The 23,203-nt window shown below is 44.0% G+C and overlaps 1 pseudogene; it reads right to left on the reverse strand.

Annotated features, from left to right (window-relative positions):
* The window catches only part of LOC102923593 (small ribosomal subunit protein uS5 pseudogene), a 51,379-nt pseudogene extending 38,116 nt beyond the window's left edge, over positions 1-13,263 (reverse strand).
* Positions 13,264-23,203: the final 9,940 nt, after the last annotated feature.

The following is a 23,203-nucleotide window of genomic DNA, read 5'->3' on the forward strand; positions in this document are numbered from 1 at the left end:
AGGTGTTGTTTTCAACAATGGGGCCTTGCTCTCAGTTTGTGGAGAGCAACCTATAGACTTGGCAATAATCTGGTTATTTGGGGATTCACAAGGTAGCCCTTTGTCGAACAACTCAACTAGATGTAACATCATTCTGATTCTGTGAGCTTAATTTGGTGACAAGAGCTGGCCAGTTGGAACTCTGTTTACCTCATTATTTAGCTATTTCCTTTAGATTGCCTTCATATACATGTAAGACAAATTGCTAAATGGTCTTATTAATAAAAAACCTGAAGCCAGATATTGGGGTAAAAACTGAGAGATTAGAGGAATAGAACAAGCCAAGCCACAAGTTCTTATCCCTAGGAAATCCTTAGTCCAAGAGAGAGATACTTCCTGTATACTCATACCTTGTATACCTTCCTGTGCCCTGCCATCTTACTTCCTCTCTCTACCTAGCTACATCACTTCCTCTTTCCACCCAGCTCTATCACTTCCTGTCTGTCTGTACAGAGCTCCAGAGCTCTATGGTTAACTAGTGCTGAGATTAAAGGTGTATGCCACTGTGCCTGGCTCTGTTCCCAGTGTGGCCTTGAACTCACAAAGATCTGGATGAATCTCTGCCTCCTGATGCTTAAAGGATTAAAGGTATGTGCTACCTCTGCCTGGTCTCTATGTTTAATAGTTCTAGCTTGGATTTCTTTGTTCCAGTTGGGATGATGATCTACAGGCATGACTGCTCCATTTTCATTCTTGTTATCACCCCGTGCCTAGTTTTTTTCTGAAAGAAGGTTTATCTCTTCCAATCAAGTGAGCACAAATGGAGTGAGAAGAGCAGAAGAAAGCAGCCCTCATGATCTCTATCCCCCACCCTGCCCTCTGCCACCTCCAAGGAGAGCAGAAGAAGATGTGATGCGATTATTCTAACAGCTTGCCATCTCAAATAACTGGTTCTGCCTTTTCTAGCCAGGGACATTTCATTAGCAAGACCAAAGAGCTGCAGGTGTAATAGAACAACTAGAACTTCAGGTGTCTGGGGGAGTGATCTCCTCTCCTCTCATAGACTATTGCAAGTCACATGAAGCAGTTTCAAGTGGCCAAGAACTCCTGGCTTTCCTAGGAAAGCAGATGGGATGCAACAATGCCATCAGATTATGTTATTGTCAGATACAGTCTTAGAATTTAAATGCAGTGTTTGTTCTTAAACAAAAAACATAGCTTGAAAAGATTCTGTACCTTTTTTCTAGTGTCTTAAGTCAGGCAGGCTTCACCATAGTGGGGGAATGGGTTTGGTGACCAAGCTTTTAGGGGCAGAATGTAAACTACCCAGAGGACTCAAATGATTATCCATAAATGTCAACATTTTAATTTATAAAATGCTACTACCCATCTTGCCCCACCCCTTGTTTTACTACTAGGACTCAACAAGGCCAACCATGAACTCATTTTTAAGTTAGTATTTTAATCAGAATAAGACATGTATACAGTCTTACAGTAAAATTTTATTTCAAATCTAATAATGAAAATGCTACCTCCAAGTACTGTAATATGAATTCTTTTTTTTTTCATGGTCTCATGACAATATAATGTATTCAAAGAGAGGTGTTCATTTCTATGATCCTGATTTATTTCATTATTAATTCTTCTTTTTTATTTACTTAAGAAATGTTTTATCCATTTTACATACCTACCACAGACCCCCCTCTCACCCCTCTCCCCTGCCTCCAGTTTCCTTCCCCCCAATGCCACCCATCTCCTCCCCTGAAAGAGTAAGGTCTCCCATGGGGAATCAGCAAAGCCTGGTACATTCAGTTGAGACAGGAGGAAGACCCTCCCTGATGCATCAAGGCTGAGCAAGATGTCCCACTGTAGGTAATGGGCTTCAGAAAGCCAGCTCATGCACTAGGGATAGATCCTGATCCCACAGTGTCAGGGGTCTTACAACCCTCACAGCCTGTGCCACTGTCAGTCCATAGGCCCATAGAAGCCTTTCCAGTCAATGTGGGCCCAAACACCCAAGACCAACCCTGGATTCCTATTCCCATAGCTTATCTCTCCCTCATCAGGAAGGCAGCCAATGAGTCAGGCTCAGATTCCCCTTACTTTCAGCAGGTCCTTATTCAATAGTTGATGAAGTTACAAACATATTTCCATTGGTATCATTTGCTTAAAGCTGTGTTGGATCCTGCAGTCTTTCTCAGTTGGAAATCAGCCTATGAGGATCAGGCAGAATCCCAGGCCTGGACAAACATCTTTCTTAACATCCCAGTGACCTATGATATGTTCACAAGGCATGGAAAATATGTCCATCCTGTGTACCAGGCACAGATTGGTTTGAATACCTATGTTCAACAGATCTCAGACCTGGCCCTCAAGGCCCTACAAGGGGCTCAGCCCAGCCTACAAGCACTGGGTGTCTCTGCCAAGGAACACATCACTTCCCTTGGTGAGATGGAGAGACTCTATCTCCCTCCAATGACAGCTGCCAGCCCCCTACTAACCCATGGGAGAGGATATGCTTGTGTTTTTCTTCAGAGTGCCACTATGTCAATATGGGTCCCAGCAAGAGATGTTCACTTAGACATAGGTCAGCCTGCTTCCACCAAGGAGGAAATAACCTAGGATGGGTAATGTATATACTCCCCTTTCTTGCTCTTATTGCGCCTCTAAAGGCTGAAGATTTATGGAGCCTTGCTTTTCCTCATTTTGTATGATGCCTTTTAAGATGAGGAACATTAGTTTAGCAGGCCAGGAGCTAGCTAAATATATTAAGGACCTGTGTCAGCTAAGTTTCTATACTATCCATTACTGCAAACACATGAAATTTTCCAATTAAATCAGACAAGAGCACAGGTTATAGCCTTTGACTCTATTTTTTGAAAATGTTTGGCATGATATAAAGATCTTTCTCCTTTTTAAGTGTCTCCTACAGCACATACAACAATAACAGGTGGCCACTAAAGTGGCTCTATAAGTGTTAATAGCTCTTAGACATCCAACTCATAGTCCTCCACAGGAGGTTTTGCATGCCTGGCTTTCTAAAATTCAGTTACTGCCTGGCCCTCCCCACCTGGGGTGACTTCCCAGGGATGAATGCTCTTCAAGGGCTGGTAGTCAAAGATAGGTAAGAGCTTGTTTGGGCAGTCAACCTAAGACAGGCACAGTCCAGTTGCTGAGTCCCCCTGAGGCAGGGACAACAAGGTTCGACCAAAGAACTCTGACTCCCTCGGAGTACCCATGTAATAAAATAAAAGGGTGGATATGTAGTAGGACAGGCCCATAGGGTTGAGAAAATTAGCTCAGACTAGTTGCCAAGGCATGCACATAATGTACTCCTTATGAGCCAAACAGGAGTCTGCCTGAGGGCCTAGCCACAGGAGCTGTTAGAGTTCATGGTCACTGTCAGAGTTCCCAGTTATTGTCAGAGTTAATGATCATGCCCAGCCAATGAGGGATAGCCACACAGACTGGGTGCTGGGAGGGGGATATATAAGGCTTTCCCTGTTATTGAATAAATGAGTTCACTATTTGCCTTCAACAGACACCTGCTGTCTGTATTGTTGATGTCATGCCTTTTTACCCTCTCCCCCAAGGGAGTGGTTAGCATCCAAGCAACACAAGAGTTGTCTGCATCACAGGGAGCCTCTCTTGGTCCAATTGGTGATGGTGGTGTTTGTGTCTCAGGGAGCCACTGGGGTCTTGGGGGATGGGTGGGTTTGGGGGACTGAGTGGGACTTAAAGGGTCTAATGGGGGTGGTGATGGCCAGGCCTACCAGCAGGAGTCTTGCCTGATAGACTACAACTGGGGTTGCAATAGGTGGGGGTGGAGGAGCATAGGTTGTGCTCAGGAGCCTAGGGCCTAGAGACTATGCTGACTGGCTGAGAGAATAGCCACTCACCCCTTGGTCCAGTTGGAGCTGGCAGAGTCTATGTCTCAGGGAGCTACTGAGGCCTAGCAGGGGTGTTTGGGGGATAGAGTGGGGCTGGTAGATTACAGGGCCCAGTGGGGTGGGGGGAGGTGAGCAGCCCTGATAACCTGCAAATGGGGCTGCAATGGGTGGGTGGGGGCTAGGGCCTAGAGACTGATTGGCTGGGAAAACAGTCACTCACCTCTTGGTCCAGTTGGAGCTGGCAGGGTCCCTGATCTGAATTCTTAATCCTTGCAGCTATTATCTCTTTTAGATTTTAGCTGTCATCTCCATGGCAAATAGACTTCTAAGATAGTTGTTTTTTTTTTTTTTACCACCTTTCCTTGTTGAGACCCAGAGCATGTGTATTTTCTTTCTGTTTCCCTGTTTACCTTTTACACAGTATAGCTCTGTCATGTTGTGTCTCAATGTAGAGTTTCCATGGTCATGGCCATGGAAATATTTTCAGCAGAGCCAAATTCTGTAATATGGCAGTGTTTCTTTTCTTATAAGCCCCATTACTTCCCCTAGAGTTTTAGTAATTTTTCCATCGTGTGTACAGCTTGGCTTGCTCTTTAGCAGACAGTACTGGGGACCCATGGCCCTAGCTTTCTACCTGGCTGTCACGCTCTTCTTAATGGAACCCAGCACTAGGACAGCCATCAGTTCCATTTTCCCAGCGAAAGTTCTCAGTGAGTTCTCATCTTCTCACTTTGCCCAGTACATGGAGTTTCTGAGGTTGACATGTAGCTATGGCCTAAAACATCCAATCCCCAATGCCAGGATTCCCAAGAGCGAAATATATTAATGTTACCTTGAAGGTACTAATGGAATCAATTTTAAAAAATCTGTTCTGCCACTTGGTGGAAAGGTTGAATACCTAGAGCTATCAAGGGCATGTATTGCTGGGGGAATAAGACTTAAATACAGTGCACTTTTGTTCTCTGCTAAGACCTCAAGGCAAACGGGCAGTGTTAGTGCCAAGAATACGATACCTCATGTGCTCCATGGCATGTTTAGTTCTTTCGGAGCAGAAAGAAAGCAGAAAGGTTAGCTAAAAACAAACAAACAAATGAAGGAACAAACAGTCTGATTGTATCTCCATCTCCTCCCTCCTCCAAATCAAAGAAATGTAGATTTTGATCTTGGGATGTAGCTCAGAGGTAGAGTACTTATCTAGCACATACATGGTTCTCAGTTTGGCCTCCAGTACTGCACACACAAAAAAGTAGAATTTCTCTTCCTAAATGAAGCCATAAAACCCAGGAAGGTCACTGAACCCCATTTTCTTTGAGATCTTTCTGACAGGGGCTTCCATTTGCAGGGAAAGGGATGTACAGAGAGGCAGGGAGTGTAAACAACTAAGCCTTGCTGAGACCTCCAAGTCATTACCATTATCTTATACTCATTACTGTCTGGCAGTTCTCCATGGCTACCCACTTCCTTCATCAAGTAAACAATGAAAATAAACTGCATATCATACAAAACTTCAGTTAAATACATTTGTGTTTCTTGTTCCTTTTGCTATAGAAATGTCAGCCATGACTCTGGAGATATGATAAAAAAAAATTATGGCTTTTTCTCTTCTGCAGTAGTTTAGTCTTAAAAATGCTAACTTTTTACCTTTCTCTAGATTAGCCAAGCTTAAAATAAATGAAAGGCTTGACTAAACAAATGTTTGGATATGCATATAGTTAATAATGTATGTAATATATTGAATTCAAAATACAACTTGCTTACCAAAGCACTTTATACATCCCAAATTTAATTTAAACAAATTAGAAAGGGAGGTGTTCAGAAATGCATTCAGCCATGTGCTGAGTAATGGTGTTTCAATCAGTGACAGATTGAAACCCTCAGGGACCTGGCATGGTAGAAGCCTTCCTACATGGCAGTTAGCACACACTGCCAGCACACTATAGGAGCAATATGATCCTGGCGCTTTCTGAGGTGCATGAACTGTTAGGCCAGGGAAATGAGGACTGGCTACAGAACGATGCCATTTTTGAGGTTTTGCTTACTGCCAATCATGCTCTCACAATTCTCCTTTTATAATGTTTCCCCCCTGTATCAAAGGAGTGATCCTTGCCTCCAAGTACCATCTCTTTAATTCAGGACTTACAGCAATGTTTATGGCCTACTGCCCACATGGTCTTTGCCCAGGCTACTGCTGCACAGCAGGCATTAAATGAACATACATCCTCTGTTACTGCAGCATAAACCTCATTCGGCCTTGGCATGATGTCTTCAAGTTCGTTCATGGCAACTGAAGACAGAGAGGCTCATCCATAGCTTGGAGGATTTGATGGAGAGGTTGCAAAAACTCAAAGAGGTGTGGTTGATGTAGAATGACCTTACCCTTCAGATCTGGATAGAGGATAGGGTGGCCTTCGGGGCTCAGAGACACTTCCAGAGGTTTGTTAGTTAAGGACTGGTGGAATCTGAAAAGAAGTCCACAACTGAAAAAAAAAAAAAGCAAAAGACAGGTAACTACAGGAGAAGAGGCGACCCCCAGGAAAGCCCTCAGTGAGGGTTCAACAGAGGATGTGTTGATGTCTATGAGCTTCTTATGAACTCTGAGAATCGTGGCCCTGCACAGAGAGACCTGGTGACAGAGGGGTGGTCAGGTGCATGATCCAGTTACCAACAAAGCCAGGGTGGGCAGAAAAACAGACCCAAGCTGCCTCTGAGGCAAACATCTGAAAGCCTACCCTTCCCTGAAGACAGCCTCAGACAGGTTCCTCAAGAAGGATCTAGAAGATTTTGTTGTTATAGTAGTACATGCCTTTTATAACCCCTGGGGACCTTCCAGGGATTGAGAAATTGAGGCATGGAAACAGTGATATGGACATCTTGGTGCCATATAACTGTGATTAATATGTGTCTTAGTTATTGTTTTAAAAAACATGTTTAAAAATAAAACAAATTAAAAATAGAAAAAAAAACTCATAGAAGAAATGCATAAGAAGAGATTATAGTTTTGCATAGTGTAAGATGCATTTGTGTGTTAAGCTGTGTGAGTAGAAAAAGTACAAAACTAAAAGAAAATAAAAATTATAAAGTAAAAGGTTGCAGTGAAATAAAATTAATTTATTACTTATGAAAGAAAGATGCCATTTTCAAAGTTAGCATAGCCTTGGTGAAGAAAACTCTTGAGTGTATCCAAAGCTTTTCAGGTGTCTGTCCCCAAAAAACTTTCTCCCAGAGTCCAGGGAAGGTACTTACAAGCAGCAGTTATCTAATGTTAAGGATATCAAATGAATATACCTATCTGAGGGTATATCAATAAATCTACTCACACCATACTCTTTCAGTCCATCACTTTATTGTTCTAAGTAAGCTTCAACTCTGCCTTAGATCTCTCTGCTGTTATCTTTTTGTCTACCGCTTCTCTAAATCTACAGCTTCTTTTCAGCTCTCATTCTTAGCTCTACTCTTGCCTGACTCCTTACATTTCTAACAGGAGACTCTTTGAAAACCTGAGAAAAGTTTCAAAACCCTCAAGGTCCTAGCACATCCTAGAATAGAAGATAAGGAGCAGAGCCATTAACATAGTAACACAAGGTTCTAAGTTCTCAGGACCAGAGGGAGGGGCCACAGTGCCATTGCCACAAACTCTGAGACATAGCTTTTTATCAGCAGACTTGGCAGGCTTTCCTTAGGGTGTTTTGTGTTAGTAGCCTTGGTAGGCGTCTGCAACTATGACCTTGTGCATAACTGTAAACTTTTAAACTTATGATCTATTTACAAAGGCCTTTAGTCTAGTTTGAACTTGCTCTGAGGTAAAAATGAGCTAAATCTGTGCAGTTGTGTTAGACTGAGGAGAGATTATTATTTTCTGTGTTAGTCTGAGCAAAAGGAACAGAGCAGACTTTCAGTGTCTACAGTCTCGTGGGAAAATGGGTCTGACTATGAAGCATATCCTAGTATATTTTCTATATATCAAAATTATACAGCTAAATGAAAAGTCATCTTCCTGACCACCCACAGATATATATGCCCATAAAACTGAGATGTAATCATGAGATTACATATATACATTTTATGAAAATGCATGGTAATGGGGAGATATCACAGCTGTTATTGCACAAGAAGTTTATAATAAGAAACAGCCCATTCATTCAAAAGGCAATAATTCCAAAATGCCTTGCATGATGGTTTTCTCCACCTGAATCCTTGGTTCTGATAGGCTGACCTTCTGAATACTAGTTGTCACCTCTGTACACTCCCATGGCCTTTTGCTACCAGCAGCTCTCAACATGAGTGAGCTGCAGTGTACAGTCAATCTGAAGCCTTCCTGTTCATTGCCACTTGGACACAGCCAGAACTATAGTTCTGCAGGCTACCTGTGGCAAGGTCTCAGCATAGCACTGCCATTCTTCACCTGTTATTACATCTTTTTACTCTGTCTTTTCTTTACAAATGCTTGTCACTATGCCACAATATTAGATAGTCTTCAGTACAATAACATGCTGTGTAGGCTTGTAGCCTAGGAGTCCTCAGCTACACTACACAGCCTGGTGTAGAAAGAGGATGCCATTGAGGTTTGTGTGCTTATGGCATTCATAGCATGATGACATCAGCTAGTTCATTTCTGAGAATGTATTGCTGCTATTAAATAGTCCATAACAGCAGTCAGAAAGAAATTATCTCCATCACCAGTTAACATCAGCATTTATAAACCAGTGGATTTGATTTTCATAGTTTCCATGAATGCTTACTGGTCCATTGACTTGAGATGTTTATATAGAATTCACCTGGACTAAGTCTGCCTGGAATGTACCTGAGACTAGGAGTATAAATATAAAGTGGGGGATGGCTTGATAGGCACCTCCACTGTGGAACACTAACTCTGTTTGATATTGCTCTAACTGCCTCACTTGATTAACTGGTTGATCAAATGTCTTGGTTTCTGCTGCATTAGCCCCAGCTGAACAATCCAATATGGCAGCACTCATGGTAAGATTCAGTGTTCACACAAATGGGCAGATGACAAGAGCTGGCCAGCAGAGGCCCCATCAGCCTGAGGCACCATGGCAGAAATCCCCTCTGCTTTGGCTACAGGAAGAAGTAACTTAGACATGGCCAGTCAACTGCGTCTTCTTCATTTCTGCTTTTTCTGCCTGCAACGCCCCCCATGCCTGCTCAGATCAGCTGGATGACTGGGATGCCATCTGCCTCAACAATCACAAGTGAAAGCCAACTCCACCCTTAGAGCCCAATTTTTCTTTTCTTTTCTTTCTTTGTTTTTAATTTTCTTCCTTGAAAAGCATAGTAAGGGTCAGGGGTGTGTCTTAGCAGTCAAGTGCTTGAGTGGTATTCCTGCTGCCCTGGGTTTGATCCTGAGCACCATGATGGGGAACCTTAGTTAAGTTTTCTTTTACCTGAAATAGGTCAGGAAATGGTACGACCTTCATGTTAGACATGAAAACCCATGCATAGGTACCTTGTCTACACGGCAGAGCAGTAAAGATCAGTTTCAGGATCTTTAATGAATCCTTAATGAATGTTCTTGGCTACTATCCAGGGCTGTTTGTACACTACATTGTCTAATGTGTCCCAGCATGGCTGGTCCTGGGAACCATGGTCTAGGGGATATGTACGGCTAACATAGGTATGAACTCTTCATGTATGTTTTGGTAAACATGGGCAGCCATCTTGGTTAGGTAAACTGAAGTTGGGGTTGTCAGGTTATAAAAGCAGTTGGATTGGTCAAGACTCTCGGAGAATGCTGATTTATGCTTCTTCCATTGGGGTTGTGTGGAAGTGTCTGCACTCTGCATGTGTACACTTGGTGGTTTCCCATCTCAGTCTTGTTCAGTGAGCTCCAGTGATGTCACAGGGTTTCCATTTGCTCTTAGATGTTCAGTGAAGCTGAACCCCTTTTTTCCGTGTTTGCTGGTCATGTTAAACGTTGACTATAATCTAGGCCACAACTTTAGGAGGACGTGCTCATCCTCTTAGATCCCCCACTGTTGGGTCAGGCACTTTTCTGAACACAGTGGCTCACTTTGTAGAGTGTGACAAAGCTGCATAGGAAAAAGCCACCACTGCCTTCTTCTAGAAACTGGAAGATGACATGAACAGTGAGTATTTTTAGCAAGTGGTATTTAACACTTGACAGAATGGTGAGGTCTTTTCCTCTATCCCAATGGCCATATGCTCACAGGTGACAATTCTGTGAATGCTTACCTCTTGGAAAAAAGCTGCCTCATTACAGCTTGACATATGGTTAGTGGTAGGTGGATCCTTACTTCTCCCTAGGGCATCTTCTCCCAACTGCTTTCCTGGCAAGGTCAGCATTTGGGGGCACATGTCTAAGTCTCACAGTACTGACAGTCCCCTTCCAACAGGCTAAGCCTGTGTTAGTGGCTGTTGAAGAATTTCTTTTCAGGACACAACTTTGGAAATGACTTTGTGAAAAGCAGAGGTTTGAGTTTATATAGTTTCACCATATAAAGGAAGGAATAGAGATACTATAAACATTGGTGGTTAAAGCCTGGCTGCTCAGATTCTTGAAAGCTCTTACCTCATTGCAAATTGGGAATGAGAAGCCAGCACCCACTTGTCAGGTTGCTATGATAGCAGGGTAAGGCAACAGAGTATGCAACAAGACCATCAAAGCCTGATTCCTGTTGTCTCTGGAGCACTAAAAACTGCCCTCAAATTTTATCCTTAAAAAAATTACCTGTAACCTGCTAGCAAAGTTTTCTCTCAGTTTGGAGCATCACTGGGCATATTAACTACACTCCAGGATAGGCCCTGTGCCTAGGAGTAGTTAGCTAATACAAGACAAATTCCATTTTTTTTTGTCTTTTGCTTGTTGAGTTTGATTTTCATTTTCGTAGGATTTTGTTTGTTTTTGTTTCTAAAAGAGAAATAAAGGAAAGGCATGAAATTGGGTGGGTAGGGAGGTGAGGAACACCTCTGAGGAGTCAGGAGAAGAGAAGACATGATCAAAATACATTGCATAAAATTTTTAAATAAACATATATCTATTTCTCAGATTCTATAAATAGACTGGACAACCAGACAGATCTGCTCCATATGATGTAGACAGGAAACCCATGTGGCGGCTGCCTCTAGCTGGAAGCCGGGTGATGCTGGAGCATTCAAGATCACGAACAATCCCACCACCATTGGACCAGATGTTTTTCTGTCACTGTGGTCTACGGAGTACAAGTGCTGTCACAAGGCTGCCTGGGAAAAGCTCTTCTCTGCCCTTCAGAATCTATATAGTGGTTCCTTGTTCCATTCACTCTGTGTAACAGATTTTTCTGGAAAACTCAAAATTCTGTTCTTAGTAGACATGACAGTCAGGAAGGTGTGGAGGACTCAAGTCTCTGTGGGATCAGTGCTTGGCCAATGACTGAGAGAGAGGCAATATCTTCCATGTGGTAGTTTTCTAGCACTTCTGTAACAAGAGATGACAAATTTGGGGACTTCAAGTAATAGGAATACTCAGAGAATATAGTGAGAATGGGGAAGAACTGGAGGGCTGTGAAAATAATGGACATGATCTGACTCTTGTATTCATGGGCTCACTGTGGCTACAGCTACCTATGGCTAAGTTGCCTGAAGAAAACCTATACAAAGTCACTACAGGTAGATCAGGCAAAATTCCAGCAGACATCACTAGTAGATTCTGTGTGTTATAAATGAGGGGGTGGCATGAAGGTGGGTGGGCAGCATGTTTCAGCGAATTTGAGGGAAGTGAAAATTGGCCATGAGTATGCTCAAGGTACACTGTATACATGTATGAACTTGTAAAAACTAATTTTTAAAAAAATGGTATAAAGCTCCACAGATAACAGAAATTTACTTTTCTGAAATTCTGAGGGCTAAAATGATGCTGGGCTCTGCCATTCTGGGTACATTCTTCCCTGTCTCTTTCTGTTTTTGGAGACAGCTTCCAATCCTCAGTGTTCACCAAGTTCCACCTCCATACTCAGGGCATTCCTTCTTTGCATCAGCCCATGGTCATTTTGTAATGGCACTAGTCTTATTGGTTTAAAATCTAACCTACCACACTCTAATTAATTATGCCTGTAATTACCCTATTTTCAATTATGATCACAGGCCAAGATGCTAAGTTAGGTTTATCTTTTGAGTGTGTATCTGAGGAGTAATTAATTCAGAACACATAGAGCTAGGAAATCCTGTGGTATCAGTTTTAGTGTCTTACCGGAGTGTTCTCCCAGGCTTGTGTACAGCATGCCCACTTAGCTGTCTGGCTACATAAAACACTCTGATTAGCTAGTTCCTACTCCCCTGAGGGGCCCTGTGCTATGCTGCTGACTCCTGTCCTGAGGGCATCTGTTTCTGGGCAAACCAAACAAAAATAATGAGTCACCGAGGAGCTCAGATGGTTGGCCAGAACATTAAAATATCACCTTCTAGACTTTTGTTGGCAGTGTAGAGATGACTGGGGTCAGTGGATGATAATTAGCACATTCTAGAGTTAAACAGAAGTAAAACATTTATTTCCATTCCACATTGAAAATGAAGAAGACAGATCTTATGGCTGCCCAGCAGGGTGTATCAGCTTCTCAGTTCAGCCCGAAACTGTTGTGTCCCTCCACCAAACACAGTGACAAACAGCATTAAGCTCATGCTTATACCATAGGAGATTTATACTGCTTATAGAAATAGTCATGGCCGGGCAGTGGTGGCGCATGCCTTTAATCCCAGCACTCGGGAGGCAGAGCCAGGTGGATCTCTGTGAGTTCAAGGCCAGCCTGGGCTACCAAGTGAGTTCCAGGAAAGGCACAAAGCTACACAGAGAAACCCTGTCTCGAAAAACCAAAAAAAAAAAAAAAAAAAAAAAAAAAAAAAAAAAAAAAAAAAAAAAAAGAAAAGAAATAGTCATGGCAGAAATGGAACGAATCCCCTTCATCACTTTAAGGATCATGGCTTTATGTGGTGAGCCTCCTGGTACCCTAGATACCTAGATACCTACCCACCTAAGGATTCCTAAACATGTAATTTGTGAAAGATTGTTCTTGTCCCAATTCCTCTATCAATTTCAGTCAACTCCTACTAAATAATATGCTATTTCAAAAAAGTAAACAGAAAATAAATGCTTATTTTTTCAGAAAATTGCTATTAATGAAAATAATTTCCATCCTATAAAGATGGTTGTAATACGAGGTGAAGGGTGGGAAGGGATGTTGGTGAGAGGTGCAGGGGGTTTCCACTTCTGTGACTGACTACTGGCAGGGAGTTCTCTTGTGATTTTCATGAATGCCAAGGTCAGAAATCCTTTCACATATGAAGAATCATCCGTGACAACTGCAGCTGGGCTCTGGATAAGTGGAGATGTAAGCAAGAGGTGCTCCTGTCTGAGGACCCTTTCTCCTTTGGTTGGCAGCCGCATCCTCGGGACCACACTCCCTGTTTTCTGAGCCGGCTGCCCGAGCAGTGGGGTATTTCACCTGTACTGTCTTACCTGTCCACAGCAGCAGTGGGGTCAGAGCTGTCACCCGTGCTTGCATTGGTGTTAACAGCTGACATGAAGGGCCAGAAAGCTCAGCTTCGGGCTGGGTGCACTGCTTTTATGCCGAAGGGCTTGTAAGCTCACATACTATGGCTTTATAGTTCATGCACTTAGGGGCTTACTTATTTTATCAGCTCTTCTATGTTTCAGCAATGGCTCATTTATATAGCTATCCTCAACTCTCAGTGTAGAGATGAACTAATAGGAAACGCCTAACATTGCTTGTTAATTAAATGGATTTCTACTATATCTATATCTACTCAGATAAGATATTTTATATGGGATGAACCCCTGAGACGTGAGCTGAAACTTGAATATAGATATTAAATACCCATAAAACTAGCCAAATCTTCAGATGCTAAATGTTCTAAATACACTTAAAGGCACTATGAAAGCATCCCCCAAAGAATTGGAAGGTTTGTCTAGGTCCCTTCTACAAGCCATGTGTTCCCGAGCTAACTCTATTTATTTGAGGAGGGAAATAGAATTTTCTCAGCCCATGGGCGACAGAGGAATGAAGTAAGAAGAACAAGTGGGGTGATGTCACCATGAGATGTTTTCAGTGGAGAGAGATGTTTTGAATCTAATCGAGTTCAGTCCCTAGAGCAGACTGCCTTTCCTCCAAAAACATCTGTTCTAGACTGTGTGTGCTCTCAGCATATGTGTGTAAATACTGTGTACTGTGGAATAGCAACATTGTCCCACTCTGCTAGACATGAGTGCAAACACACACACACACACACACACACACACACTCACTGTTATTGTCACATAAAGCAGTCAACACAGCTGAAGCTGCACAGACACACAGGGTCAAGCCATCCTGCTTGTGGCAAGCTCTTCTTGTGACACACAGCAGTGCTTTTTTGTCAGGAAACCAATAAGGCACAGAGGTGGCCATGCTGGACAAGGCTACAAGACCAAACAGAAAGCCTAGTCAGCCCTGCCTGACACACAAAGCAGCCAGCCTGCTGTGAGCTCTGGGCCCCAGAAGCTTGCCTTGGAAGAGGTGTGAGATGGTGGCAGATGCAGGAACCAAAGATAGTTTTCACATAATAAAGACCTGGAAACAATACAACAGGGTCACATGTCACAGTGGCCTCCCTGGTAAATGACAGTAAAAGCTGGCAGGTGTGACCACATTTTAGGGATGACAGACATAAGAAACTGGCTTTGGGTCACAACTGGTAGGAAGCAGAGCTAGGTTTGTGAACACACAGATCTGCAACCTTTAGCACGCTGCTGTGCAGAGCATGAATGGAGGTGAGGCTCTATTTAATGCTCTGAAGAGGGCCAGCAAGCTTGTGCAGGGGAAGAACCAGGCCAGGAAATGACAAAAGAGGCTGAGGTCTCCTATGAGGGCATTCTACATGTGTGCTGGGACTCACCGATTATTCTTATGTTTGGAAATGAGTAGCTCTATTTTGTCTCTAGGGATGTATGTATTTGAAGACTCTCCAACAGATGTTATTGTCACTTTTTTAGGGGATCCAGGATCCTACCCCCAAGAGCTGTCAGAACCCTGAGATCAGTGACCCTGACGCTGACTACTTTCTGTTCCCACTGGCTGAGGTTGCCCCAAACAAGCCCAAGTCAGTATTCTTAAGGAACCCTGAAAAACAAACTTAATTTTATGAGTGCTGACCAGACTCATTTCATTTCTGTCTAACTCATGCATTTAGCACACAAGAAGCACCAGAGGCAGAAGTTTCCAAAGAGACCTGGGGCTGATGGGGTGAGACAGTCTACAGAGAAATACACAGCATATTCATTGGAGAGTTCAGCAGACATGGGCCCTCAGAGATGCTTCAGCTTACATACATTACTGGGCATGAAGAGGTTTTCCTGGGCACAGCCTGCTCATTAGCTGTGGTAGGCTGAAATCTCCCTCCACGACCAGGGTAAGGCGGTACTCTCTCCCTCTCCTGTTCCTAGCCTGGCGATGGTGGTCAGCAGATCCCAGTGTGTGACCCACAGGTCAGGGGCTGGGGGCAGCAGAAAATAGGAAGTGACTGTTTTCTAGCTGGGAGGGCCTGGTCTAAGCCCAAGTTTACCTGAGGGGAGCTTTAGAAAGGGCAGAAAGAAAAGCCAAGGCATGCAAATAGAGGCAGGCAGGGCGAAGATTAGTGCTGCTATTTGAATACATAAACCTCTTCATGTTTAATAAGTACTCACAGAATCTTCTTGGCCAAGAAGGATTTAAATAAAACAGCTCTAAGCAGCGTCCCCTCTGAGCAGCAGGTGTCCCGGAGGCAGCACTAGGCTCTGACTTTGCTCTCCCATGGACGCCCAGCTTCTCCGTGCACAGGCTGCAGGCTTGCCTGTCAGGGCCAGTGTCTGTCCCCACCCAAGCAACAGCATTTTCTTGAGGGTTTGAAGACCTTTCTGCACCCCAACATTAATCTAAGTTTTGTGGGGTGGGACTGGCCTCTTCCTGGTTTCTGTATTCCAGTAGATCCATTCACTCGGTGGTTCACTACTGGACATCCCCTCAGTGCTGCTGAGTTGAGGATGGACATGTGCTCTAGGATGGTCCCAAGAAACTCCGTGGTGGGAATTTGTTTCCTTTAGAATTCTGCAGGATGCTCTTTCCTGACTGGTTGACTGAGCCAATGGGAGGTAGACATAGAGGGCTGAGCACTTTGCCACCACAAGGAGGCGCCTTTATGCAGCAGAGCAGCGTTCAACAGTGGAGAGAAACTGAGTCCTGATGACAGGGTTGAATTCCTACCACCTGCTAGACCTGAAGTTTGCATCTCGAAACTACTTACGTGTTGTTCATTTGACAGTTTCTCATATAACTTTGATTTAGGCCAACTTTTGACTTGTGGAAACCTGATGGATGTGTTCATCCTCTTTTCTGGATACTGTGCCTAAATTTTAGTCACTCTGTCTGAGATTCTACTGTCAGATTTTTTGATATTGAAGATTCCTGAATCCTCTTTTCTGTTGCTTTAGACCAGTGGTTCTCAGGATAGTTTCTATATGCGAAGAGGCATCTGGAAAGGTGGGGGAACATCTTTAGTTGTCATAAATGGGAACCTGAGCATCAGCCAGGGATACTGTAAACCCCCTGAGCATTCAGGGCAGCTGCCAATGACAAAAAGCCTCCCGGAAAGCACCACTGTGATGCTCCTGAGAAACTGCCCAGGATATTAAAATCATCCTGCTTCCTAGGCGCTAATACTTTCTAGCACCCATTAACTTGTAAACGGGCCTCTGTGCTGACACCGCAAGCATTCCCAGAAAGCAGCAGAGACAAGTCTTTGCGGTCAGGGAATGCAGAGATGGATTTCACACCCATCATTTGAGCCTCTTACTTCTCACCTCACTTAACTCCTCACTCCATCCAGAGTTTCTGTTTATTGTGGCCTCCAGGGTGTCCTGAGGATGGTCTATGGAAGTGGACCATGAAGTGACATGGGTCATCCCATGTAGAGGCCCTCAGCACAGTGATGTGCCACTTGTTAGAGCAGGGCTTTCGATCTATACTTTTTCTTCTTTCTCTGCCTGAAAGTCCTTCTCGGGAGAACTAGCCACCTGTAATTGCTGTGGGATGGTCTTTCTGTACGCTGTGAATATATGTTGCTACCATTGGTTAATAAAGAAGCTTCTTTGACCTATGACAAGATGGGAGACAGCCAGGTGAGAAATCCAAGAGAGATGCCGGGAGAAGAAAGGTGGGGTCAGAGGAGATGCTTCGAGATGCGAGGTGTAATGGAACTCAAAGCCACAAGATGTGGTGAAACATGGATTAATAGAAATGGGTTAATTTAAAATGAATGAGCTAGTTAATAATAAGCCTGGACCACAGACCAAACAGCTTGTAATTAATATAAGCCCCTGTGTGTTTATTTGGGACTGAATGGCTGTGGGACACAGGAAACTTCTGTCTGCATGTACTTGTCTTTTTAGCTTTAAGGAGTGATGAGTAGCTGGTTGTGAGGATACTGTTTGCAAGGACAGGGGAAGTGGATGTGAATACCATGTCTGGAGTATTTGTGATGTACACTTTCTGAAAACTGCTTGCTAATGTCTGTGTGGTTTCATCTCCAGGATTCCCTTCTACACTATACTAGGAATGGACAGAAAGTAACTGTTTACATTATTTCTGCATTAGTGAGTCAGGTGCACAGAGTAGGAAGCTCTTCAATAGTGTGTGGCTGCTATTTGGAAAACTTACATTACAATTTTGGCCTCATAAACTCACTCTGACAAGCATCCTTATGAGGCCACCATGGCTACAGATAGAGAGAAAAGTCTAGTGCCTCTCCTTTGCCCCTCACAATGGCAAGTGCAGCAGCAGCCCTTTCCAGTTCTAGCCATGATAATCCTGAAGTTTAGTAGGACAAAGACTTCATCCAGCTTTGCAGATTAAAAAATAAAAGCATAAAGCAAAGGCTCCCTGGGGTCAGGCAGGGTGTTGAATAGATGCAGCTGTGGAGGTTTAAGTAAGGTAGGTGTAGAGGCTACAGTCTAACAGAGACACAAGTGTGCACTCCTGAGCAGCACTCTTCATAGTTCATAGTTAAGAGCAGTGTGTGGCTTTCTTGACTTATCATCTGGAGCAGCTCTGTGCTCTAGGGAACAAGAGGCAGTTTAGCCCACTGTGGTTTCTGTAGATGTGAGGGGGTGGGGTCCACCAGCCTGTTAGCAAGGTCAGCTGTCAGTGAATTGGGATATGCCTCATTGCTTGGGTCATTTATGAACTCCAAGTGCTGTCCAATGAGAAACGCGATCTCCTTTCTTTTCTTCCTGTTCACTTTGTGCTAGTGTTCAGAGGCCAGTTTCTTCCACTATGCATGGAGATGGTTAAGTTGTGGAAGGTATAATAGTGACAGAAATGTGTTTCACACTTATTGTTCTGAGCACAGTGTTCTTAATGCCATTTTTTGTCTAATTTGGTCTCCATGACAATATGCAATCATTGTTTTCACTTTATGGGTGCAAATGCTGTCTTTTGTGCTAGTTCACCACCATGTTTCTCCTCAGGTACTGCTAATGTACTGGGTGTTAAACTTACATTTGTTGAGGAAGATGTGAAACAACTGGATAGGAAAGATGAGGTACGTCTGCCCTCAACTTTTTAAGTTTATTTATTTACTTTTAGTGTATGTGTGTATACCTGTTTGTCTGTATGTATCCCACATGTGTGCAGAGCTTGAAAAGGCCAAAGAAGGGCGTTGGATACCCTGGAACGAGAGTTACAGGTAAGGCACCAGATGCGAGTGCTGGGAACTAAACCTGGGTCCTTGCTTGTAAGAACAGCAAGTGCTTTTGACTCCTGAGCCCTATCTCTGGCCCCACCTCTCCACTTTTGTGATGTAAAATGCCGTATCAAGGACAGTAAAATACTCTGACAAAGAGGCTCAGGAGGAAACAGCCTGTTTTAGCTCATAGTTCAAGGTTCCCTCTGTCATGGAGGGAAGTCAAGACAGCAGGGGCTTGAAGCAGCTGTTACATCATGCCCACAGCTGGAAACAGAGAGCAATGAAATGCATACTTGGTTGATTCTCCATTGTGTAGGCCAGGATTACCTGCTCAGGAACTAGTCCCACACAGTTAAGATGAGGCCTCCTACATCAGTTAACACAGGCATCTCCAGAGCCCACCTCCCAGGCCCGTCTAGAGTCTATCAAGTTGACAGATGACACTACCCAACACAGGGATAGCTCATCCTCAAATAAAGTCACGAAGAAACAAACCTTGAATCAAAGAGAAGTTTAGGGACAGGTATCCAGATGATGCCATATTTCTCCCTAGACCTTCTGGAGAAAGTGCAACAAAGGAGACACCCAGAAACACTTGAGACAGTTCCCCTGACACAGAAGCCCTGCAGACACTCCAGGTTCTGAGTTCTGCAGCATGATTGGAACCCCAGATCTACCACTTACTAGCTGGGCGTGCTGGAGGGTTTTGTTGTTGCTAATAACTTATGGGAGCACCATCGGTGTACACTTGGAGTTAACCTAACATGAATACTCTCATCAAACAAGTCCCAGGTACTGAGCCCTCCTTTACCTTATTCCTGCAGATGCCTTCAAAGCCATATGGAAATTCTAACACCTTGCAAACACCCAGCTTTTCAAAGATTATTTTTTGTTTGAAGATTCATTCATATTGGTACCAGTGGTCACATTTCATCCATTTCCTGTCACTGTATATAATATCACTTTCTGTCCAATAGAATTTAATTTTGGTACTTTTCTGCAGACTTTTGCAGCAAAGTATGGGTGCCACAGCCTATGTGGGCTATTTCTAACAAGCTTGTGGATTGTGCCACTCAATTTTGGTCTGTATTTACTGAGTTTTGTGGGGGGTTCCTATAAATTATTGATAATCCTGTGCCCAAATCTCTGAGAACCCATTGAGTTTATTTTCTTTTTAGCTCTACAGATGATAAACTAAGAACACACAGCTGGAATGGCAACTGACTTAACAAATGGAGTGTCTGTCGTCCGTGCCCCGGGTCCTCTGCAAACATCATGTCTTCAAGCACTTCCATGAGCACTGTGAAGGGGGGCTTCCTCAGCATTCCACAGGCTACGAAACAGAACGTGTTGAGGTTGAGATCCTGTTTTAATCTCTCTATGATCATAAAATTTACTGCATCATATGCAGAGGTTCAGGAATTCACAGGTTCACAAAAACTTGTGTTGACTCCTTGGGTACTTCACAGGGTCTTTTCATGTGACTCAGTGTGTCTGGAGCCAGGACACTGACACTGGAGATAAAAGATAAAGAAAAGCAGCATACTATATTTCCTGGGTCAGCGGGGAAGCCAGCTTGTGAATGGTTGGTTACAACTCAGCTCCAGAGAACTCTGCTCACTCAGATGTTATTTTCAGGGATGTGGAAACCTTAAGGAATGCTGCCTGAGGGTGAGCATCAATCTAGCACAGGCTGATGGCAATCTGAGTACATACCGAGATGGGAGCAGAATAGCTTAGACACCAGTGTAGACAAGGCATCCAGAGAGGCGTTTCCCAATGCAGAAAGCCACTGCAGATTAAAGTAGCTGCAACGGCTCCAGTTAGAAAGGCACAGAACCCCAGCTTCTTGAACATTCTTTTTGCTGAAAGGAGGGAGAAAAGATCCCTTGTGGAAAGCAGGGGCCTAAGAAATTCAGGAAGATCATCAGAAAGTAAATTTGGGTGCAAGGACTGGGGCGGTAAGAGAGGTATTTCTCATTTCTGGTCACACAATTTTCCACCAAAATTCTACATCATGGGAGAGGCCTGCACACCTCTGCTTCCTGTGCAGTCTGAACTCCCTCTTGGCACATGTGTGCCTGCCTGAGCCTTTCTCTCCTTCTCTGTCACATTTTGTCAGCTGAAAGGCTGGGGTGAGCCGGAGCTCCTGAGTCATGGGATCAGAGTGGAACTGTGCACAGGGGAGTCGCAGTGGATAAAAGGTTGATCTTGGAGGTCCAATCTGTGGTTGATTGGTCATGCTCTTTGGGCCAATGACAATGTAGCAGATCGTGGTGAATGCATGACCAGTTCAAACCATTCAGCCATGACCAGGAGCCACAAGGCAGGAAGAGGAAGAGGTGGGGCCCCATTACGCCTTTTTAAGGCACTTCTCCAATCTTCTAAATCCAATCTCCTCACTGGACTTCACTTTTGAAATGTTCTGTCTCCTCCCAATAATGGCACCGTGGGACTGAGCCGTGCATCCCATGGGTCTGGATAGAGTCTTGTGTGACTTTGGGGGAGACATGAGCATCCATTTAACCCAGATAGGGCCTCGACAGCAAACCACAGAAACACTTCCAGGAGCATAGTTCTCTCAAAAATAATTGTCTCCAAAAAGCCCACCCACGTGGTGACGACCCTGGGTTTCCTGGAGTAACTTGTAGGTAGCTCCGCCAAAGTCTCCTCTCCTCCAACAGCTGAAAACTGCTTTTGTAATTGTAGGGAGGGGCCTAGTAAGTCCTGTAACTTTCTCAGCTTCCTGAGACTTCGGTAAAAGTCCACAGCTCGCTGAGTCTCTCTCTCTCTCTCTCTCTCTCTCTCTCTCTCTCTCTCTCTCTCTCTCTCTCTCTCTCTCTCTCACACACACACACACACACACACACACACACACACACACACACCGGGTGTCAGAGTGTGAACAGAGGGGGGAGCTTACAACTTCTGGGAGTTGGCTCTCTCCTTCCACCCTGGGTTCTGGGGATAGAACTCTGGTCATCAGGCTTTCAGAACAAGCACTTAGCCACAAGGTCCTTCCACTGGTCCTCTCCGAGTCTGGCGAGCCTTCCCATCCAGAGGAAAATGTCTCAAGTCAAAGCAATAGCTACACAACTCTGGAACATTCAAGATCCAAGCTACATCATCTCCACAGTCCCTAATACACAGTTCAACTCACATACAGAATTCTGCACTTGGTCTCATTCTGTAATCCAGTTTTCCGTTTGTTCTTTAAGGGTCCCATCTTGTTTTAGAGTCTATTTTCTTTGATTTCCTCTAAACAGAGATATTTAAAGTTTTCCATTTCTTTTTCATATTACAAACTGCAACCAGGTCTTATGGAATATGTCTCGGATGCTATAGAATTATGGGCATGATCTCCAGTGTTTCCTTGGATACTCTTGTTGCTGGTAAGTGTTTGTGTTATATAACACACTCCAGTGGATTGCATTTCAATGTGGGTAGCTCTGCCAGCTTCACACCCATCTCTTGACAACAGTATTGCCTCTCCAACTGTTAGACTCACGTCCCATCGAGCCCGGGGTGCTGTGCTGGCTTCCTCTGCACAGTGGGCTGTGAGTCCTGTTATTGTCACTTGTGGTGACACTGAAGCCTGTCATTCAGCATGAGGGTAAATGGACAGAGTCACAGGTGAACTCTCAAAGAAAGGACGCATTTTCAAGGCATTCATTAACTAGGTTTTTAGTGATTCATCTCTTCAAATTTTTATATGTATCCCTAACTTTTGTTTCATTTGGGGAACATTTGATATTCACAGTTTCCAAACTGCATGCCTCTTAGTATAAGCTGTGTATCAAGAACTCTGCAAACTTTAAGTGAACTTTACCCACTCTCCTTACCTTAATCCTTAAAGGAAATAAGGGAAGTAATCCACTGAATTGCTCTCTTCTTTCAGGTGTTGCCCCTTTAAGAGTTTGACTTACCAGGTCTACGGTCTCCCTTCCCTAGTTTCTCTGACTAGGGACCAGTTATGGCAAAGCTGGATTGGTGAACAAAGCTTACAGTCTGCCAGGATGTCAGTCAAGGTTCACACGAGCTGGACAGTGAGGCAAAACTGCCAAATTGTAGCTAGAGTTAGTTTTCCTGCCTTGCCCACAGTCAGGACAAATCTCTGTCACCCGCCAGTCCCACAGCTGCTCAGACCCAACCAAGTAAACACAGAGACTTATATTGCATACAAACTGTATGGCCGTGGCAGGCTTCTTGCTAACTGTTCTTATAGCTTAAATTAATCCATTTCTATAAATCTATACCTTGCCACGTGGCTGGTGGCTTACCGGCGTCTTCACATGCTGCTGGTCATGGCGGCAGCTGGCAGTGTCTCCCTGCCTCAGCCTTCCGCTTCCCAGAATTCTCCTCTCTCTTTGTCCCACCTACTTCCTGTCTGGCCACTGACCAATCAGTGTTTTATTTATTGACCAATCAGAGCAATTTGACATACAGACCATCCCACAGCCCCTTTAAGAGTTTGACTTACCAGGTCTACGGTCTCCCTTCCCTAGTTTCTCTGACTAGGGACCAGTTATGGCAAAGCTGGATTGGTGAACAAAGCTTACGGTCTGCCAGGATGTCAGTCAAGGTTCACACGAGCTGGACAGTGAGGCAAA

This window comes from Peromyscus maniculatus, chromosome 9, assembly GCF_049852395.1.
Source record: "Peromyscus maniculatus bairdii isolate BWxNUB_F1_BW_parent chromosome 9, HU_Pman_BW_mat_3.1, whole genome shotgun sequence".
In the NCBI taxonomy this organism is placed as follows: domain Eukaryota; kingdom Metazoa; phylum Chordata; class Mammalia; order Rodentia; family Cricetidae; genus Peromyscus; species Peromyscus maniculatus.